Here is a 6,617-nt window from a genome sequence, read left to right as displayed (position 1 = left end):
CCTGGTCAGCCTCCCTTCAGGGCCCAGGCCCCGCTTTGGCTCCTCGCACTGACCGGCTGTCGACTCTTCCTCCCTCCACCTCCCCCATAACATCCCCAGCTCCGTCCCGTCTATTCGCTGCAACAAATCCCTTCTCATCCAGTGGCGGCCCTGCTTCCCGGATAGAATCTGACCTTGGTGGATCTCAGGAAAGGGTATATGAGAATTCTCTGCATTCTTGCAACCTTTTTGTAAGTGTGAAACACTTTCAAAACAAAGTTTTAAAATATCAAAATTTTCAAAGATTTAAAATACTTGATGATCCTTTCAGTAAAAGGTTAACAAAAGGTTTTTTCATTTCCGGTGCCAAGACTGTGTGTGAGGAGTAGGCACTGACCTATTTCCGGTGACAGGACGCTGCGAATGAGGCCCTGGCAGGGGAGGGGGAGGAAGGCCTGCAGCCTTCTGCTTCTTTCACCACTGACCTGATCTGAGGACACAGGAATAAGGCAGACATGAAACAGAAGATGCGGAGGAAGCCACGGTCCACTGGGGGCCCAACCCAATGATCCCCTCCTGCCACTCAATTGCACGGAGGGACCCAGACCAGACCAGGACACAGGGGGCGTTTTATAGCTAGAGAAGCCGAGGTATAACACACTTAATTGACGTCCTCTTAGCTACTGGAAGACGCTGCATAACCACGCAGGCTTCAGCCACTGTATTCACATGTGTAGGGGGGGAAAAACGGCATAAGAAGGCAAAAGATTAGAATCAGGGCCACAGATGGCTCTAAAATTACTTTTTGCGGTAACTGAAAATAGCAGAGCCAATATATCCGCCTACTGTTTTTTTTTAAATTTTTATTTATTTATTTATGGCTGTGTTGGGTCTTCATTTCTGTGCGAGGGCTCTCTCTAGTTGCGGCGAGCAGGGGCCACTCTTCACTGCGGTGCGCGGGCCTCTCGCTATCGCGGCCTCTCTTGTTGCGGAGCACAGGCTCCAGACACGCAGGCTCAGCAATTGTGGCTCATGGGCCTAGTTGCCCCACGGCATGTGGGATCCTCCCAGACCAGGGCTCGAACCCGTGTCCCCTGCACTGGCAGGCAGACTCTCAACCACTGTGCCACCAGGGAAGCCCCTGCCTACTGTTTTATTCATCCAGCTTCTCTCGAGGCACGGTGCTACTGATTCCCTTTGGTACAATGTGAAAGCAAATATTCCAAGGAAATCAGCATAAGGTGTGGCCAAAAAAAATTTCATAAAATACCTAAATCCTAAATGTTCAGTTTTCATAGCCATAATTCAGGAATAGTCTTATGTTTTATAAATGTTGGCCAGCATTCCAGGGAAGCTCTAATGAAATACAATCTCTGATTTTTGTTTTAAACCACAAGACAGAAAATCATTTAAAAACTAAACTGCTAGGACTTCCCTGGTGGCGCAGTGGTTAAGAATCTCCCTGCTAATGCAGGGGACATGGGTTCCAGCCCTGGTCCGAGAAGATCCTACATGCCGCGGAGCAAATCCTGTGCGTCACAACTACTGAGCCTGTGCTCTAGAGCCCGCAAGCCACAACTACTGAGCCTGCGAGTCACAACTACTGAAGCCTGTGCACCTAGAGCCCGTGCTCCTTAACAAGAGAAGCCACCGCAGTGAGAAGCACGCGCACCACAACGAAGAGTAGCCCCTGCTCGCCGCAACTAGAGAAAGCCTGCGTGCAGCAACGAAGACCCAACGCAGCCAAAAATAAATACATTAATTAAATGCTGTCATCATTACAGTAATCCTTTCCCCCCACCCCTCGGGCCGCACTGCAAGGCTTGCAGGATCTTAGTTCCCCAACCAGGAACTGCACCCGGGCCACGGCAGTGAAAGCGCCGAGTCCTAACCACTGGCCCACCAGGGAACTCCCATTACAGTAATTCTTGATTCAGGCAAGAATCATCAATGGATGCTAAAATATTTGATGAGGAAATGGATATTTACATAGTCTCAAAGTATCTCCCCACAAATTACTTATGAATTACAAAGGGGAAAATACTGACTTTACAGTGGAGAGACCTAGTGAACATTACCTTGCTCTCACTAGTCACCAGAAGGCCACCTTCGTCTCACTAATGGCCATCATGTGCCTGGTAAGGTGCCACGCCGGGCACAGGATGTCACTTCTGCGGGGCTCCTGCCAAACATGAACTCCCTGCACGTGGTCGTGAGAAAACATCAAGGGAACCCAAACTGAGGGACATTCTATCAAACCACTGGCCTGTATGCTTCTAAAGTGTCAAGGTCATGAATGCTGAGGAAAGGCGGAGGAACTGTTGTAGATTAGAGGAGACTACAGGGACATCACAATTAAATGCAATGCGTGACCCCAGTCTGCATCCTGGACTGGAAACAGAAAATTGTGACACAGGACATTTATTGGGACAATTGGCAAAATGTGAATAAGGATTGTAGATTACAGTACTGTATCAATGGTAAATGCCTTGCTGTTGATGGGTATATTGCGGTAACGTAAGAGAAAGTCCACGAGCGTCTGCATGCTTAGGAAAAAGACACTGAAGTTCTGAAGTTCTTAGGGGCAAAGAAAACCATACAGCGAATGTGTCAGAATGTTAACAGTTGGTAAATCTCGGCGAAGGATATACATGAGTTCTTTTCACACTTCTTGCTTTGTCATTCTTGTTTTAAACTATTTAAACTTTTCTGTGAATGTGAAATTATTTCAGAATAAGAAGTTAAAAAGAAAATAAATTAAAATCAAAAGGTGTGCTCTCCATGGTCCAGTGCCCTGGAACTCACTGAGCGGCCACGTGGGTCCGGATCCTTAACGTCCAGCAAAATGTCATGAGACCTGTAAACCTGGAATCTTCGTTAGAAGAAAGTACGCGAGGGCAAGTTTTCAGTAGGCTGGGGAAAGCTGGGAATCTTAGTATTTGCCAGTCTTCTCCCAGCGCTTTCCTTTGAAAGATGCCAGTGAACTTGCCCTCCATGTTCATGTGTCTCAAGGTGGAGCCACACAGCGGGCCCTGAGAGCTTTATGTTGGCACAGAGAGTAGAAATGATAATAATGGTAAAGAAATACTATCAATAATAATAATAAACCTTTAACTGCTTACTCTCATCTATTAAAATACAGTGAAATATACAGCAGCCTAATTTCCCTGTGGGGAAGGGTAATCCCAGGACAGCATTACTGATGTTCTCTAATCCTAAAACTGTTTTGTCACTATCTTTGCCAGGTAGGATTCTCTACAGCTTTGCCCATTCCTAGCCTTGTATCCTTCTCAAGTCTCCCCAAGTTCCATTACAGTGTCTTACCCTCCATTTGGGCCATTCATTGCAACTGTAACAACCAACAAATATCTACCAGGCACAAACCTTACACAAAGACTATATTTAGCCAGGCATCTACCAGCCGGGAATCTACCAGGAAAGTCACTTAAACGTTGCCTGTACCGTTGTCTGTACCTCCGTTTCTCTAGCTTTAAAATGCCCCTCTGAACAGGCAGATCTTGTCTTGTTCAATTTGGGCCAAATCCAGTCAACACATTAGAAAGGCTTGTGGGGAGAAGGAATATTTCATTCGGTGATACTTTCGCTGGCCTAAGGGAACTTACAACATAGTTGGAAAGACAGAAACACATCAGACGTTAAAGTGATTTGTGCAGAGGATTACAGTGAGAGAAGGAAATCTTAATCCTGGTCTACCATGAATTCACCGAGTCACCGTGGCAAATGACACAATTCCTTAAAGCTTCCTGCCTTATTTGTAAACTGAGAGGGTTGGACTGGACGATAATAATGATAACAGGTAAAATTCACTGAGCACTTCTTATACACCAGGCCCTATATTAAGCACTGAACATGGACGAACACACTGAAACCTCGCCATACTGCTGTGAGGTAGGTACCACCATCATCCCTATTGTACAGACAATCCGTGAGATCCAATGTTCTATAGTCATGTGATTTCAAGTTAAAGAATATAGTAGACTGTAGTTTCCAAAGGTGGTCCAACAATATTTCCCATCCCACATGCTTTTCTTTAAAAGTATGACTTTGAACATTCCTGCCTTACAGAGGTGGGTCTATGTCCGCTCTTGTTGAGTTTGGGTGGGCTTTTGTCTGGAGAAAGTTATGTTATGGGACTTCCGAGGCTAGATCATAAAAGCCAATAAATACAGCTTATATTAGTTTTCTATTGCTGCACAACAGATTATCACAAACTTAGTGGCTTGAAAGAACACCCACGTATTAGCTCACAGTCTGTAGGTCAGAACTCCGGGCACAGCATGGCTAGGTTCTCTGCTCAGGGTCTCAAAAGGCATGCATGCTGTTGGAAGAATTCAGTTCTTTGTGGCTGTAGGACTGAGGTCTGCCTCTCCTTGCTGGCACTCAGCTGGGGCTGCCCTCAGCTCCTAGAGGCTGCCGAAATTCCTTGCCACATGGCCCCCTTCACGCTCAAAGCCAGCTATAGAGAATCTCCCTCAGGTCAAATCCCTCTCACACTTTCAATCTCTGACTTTCTCCGTCTCTGACCTCCAGACCCACACTCAAATGGCTCATGTGACAGAGAGAAGACACACAGAAGAGGAGGAGGCAATGTTACCATGGAGGCCAAGACTGGAGTACTGTGGCCACAAGCCAAGGAATGCTTGTAGTCACCAGAAGATGGAAGAGGCAGCCCCAAAAGGGAGCGTGACCCTGCTGAATTTTGGACTTTTAGTCTCTAGAACTGTGAGAAAATAAACTTCTGTTGTCTTAAGCCAAAAACAAAACACAAAACACCTCATGTGATTAGGTCACGTCCACTCAGAGAATCTCCCTATGTTAAGGTCAGCTGCTTTGGGACCTTAATTATATCTGCAAATTCCCTTCTGTCATATAATCATGGGAGTGATATCTAATCATATTCATAGGTTCTGCCCACACCTGGAGGAGATTATGCAAGGGCAGGGGTCATTTTAGAATTCTGCCTACCACATAGCTTCTGTTTGATTCTCTTGTTACACCTGTTCTTAGGCACCATGCTGTGAGGAAGCACAAGCAGCTTTAATAGTCCCAGCTGAGTTCCCAGTCAACAACCAGTATCAACTTGCCAGCCTTGTTAGTGAATCATTTTGAAAGTGGATCTTCCAGTGTCAAGCTGAGCTGCCCCAGCTGGCCAAGATAGGAGCAGATAAGTTGTCTCCATTGAGTCCCACCCAAATTGCAAATCTCTTAAGTAAAATAAAGGATTGCTGTTGTTCTAAGCCACTATGTTTTAGGGTGATTTGTTACACAGCAATAGGTAATCAAAATCAAGTAACAAGCTATGTGAGACGATCTACAAGTACTGATAGCTTCTTGTGGACATTTCTTTTAGGACACTGGAGCATGTGGCAGGGTAGGCCTAAAATGTCACTTAATTCATGCTTGCTGATTTATTAATTCAAATGTATACTTAACTGACTCACACCAGTATACCGGTCATCGATATTTGGAAGCCCAGTGCTTTAAAAGGGTTATATGAAAATGATGCTGCTTTCCTTTTGAACAATGGCTATACCGTACATTTTAAAGCTGTATTTGTAAAACATCTGAGATGTAAATGAACATAGATAATGAATGTATTAATTTTTAAAAGTATAATGGGCTTGTTTATAAATCACTACTTAAAGTATTAATATTTCAATGTATACTTAATTACTTTTCAACACATTACTTTTACTGGAAAAGGTAGAAAACACTGGGAAAAGAGTCATCAGTTTTGTCATTAAGAATTTTCATCAATGGATATTAACTATTAGGTGAAAGACTTATCCATACACTCTCATAAGAGGCTCCCCTTGGATTATCTGTTGATTACATAGAGGAAAAGGTCCTTTACAATGGCGAAATCTGGCAGACAACTCAACTGAATGATCAAACTATCACCAATAGAACAAAGTGATATCACGTGCCTCCCACTGTGATGCACTAAGGACACAACCACACGTGTGTAGTATTCTTGCCAAAAAACATTTAACTTTAAGAGAAAACAGACTAATCCAAATTAAGGACATTCTGAAAAAAACACTGACTTGTACTTTTCAAAAATATCAATGTTACAAAAGACAAAAAAACGCTGGGGAACTCTTCTAGATTAATGTAAAAGAAATGATAACTAAATGTGAATTTTTTTTTTTTTTTTTTTTTTGCGGTACGCGGGCCTCTCACTGTTGGGGCCTCTCCCGTTGCGGAGCACAGGCTCCGGACGCGCAGGCTCAGCGGCCATGGCTCACGGGCCCAGCCGCTCCGCGGCATGTGGTATCTTGCCGGACCGGGGAACGAACCCGTGTCCCCTACATCGGCAGGCGGACTCTCAAACACTGCGCCACCAGGGAAGCCCTAAATGTGAATCTTGAGTGGATCCTGGATCTCCCCCTTCCAACAATAAAGAAAAAAAGAGCCATAAAACTATAACACTTAAAATATGCACTGCATATTAGATGATAGTACTGTACTAAATGTTAAGTATCTGAGTGGATTATTGTACTGTGGTTTGTAGGAGAATGTCCTTGTGAAGAGCCAGATGCTGAAATATTTAGAGGTGAAATGTCACTTCGCAAGTAATACTCGGGAAAATTGTGCAAAGAAAATTCTGTACCTGG

This window comes from Globicephala melas, chromosome X (assembly GCF_963455315.2).
Source record: "Globicephala melas chromosome X, mGloMel1.2, whole genome shotgun sequence".
NCBI lineage: Eukaryota > Metazoa > Chordata > Mammalia > Artiodactyla > Delphinidae > Globicephala > Globicephala melas.
The sequence above is the reverse complement of the archived record's forward strand: the minus strand, read 5'-3'. Positions refer to the sequence as shown.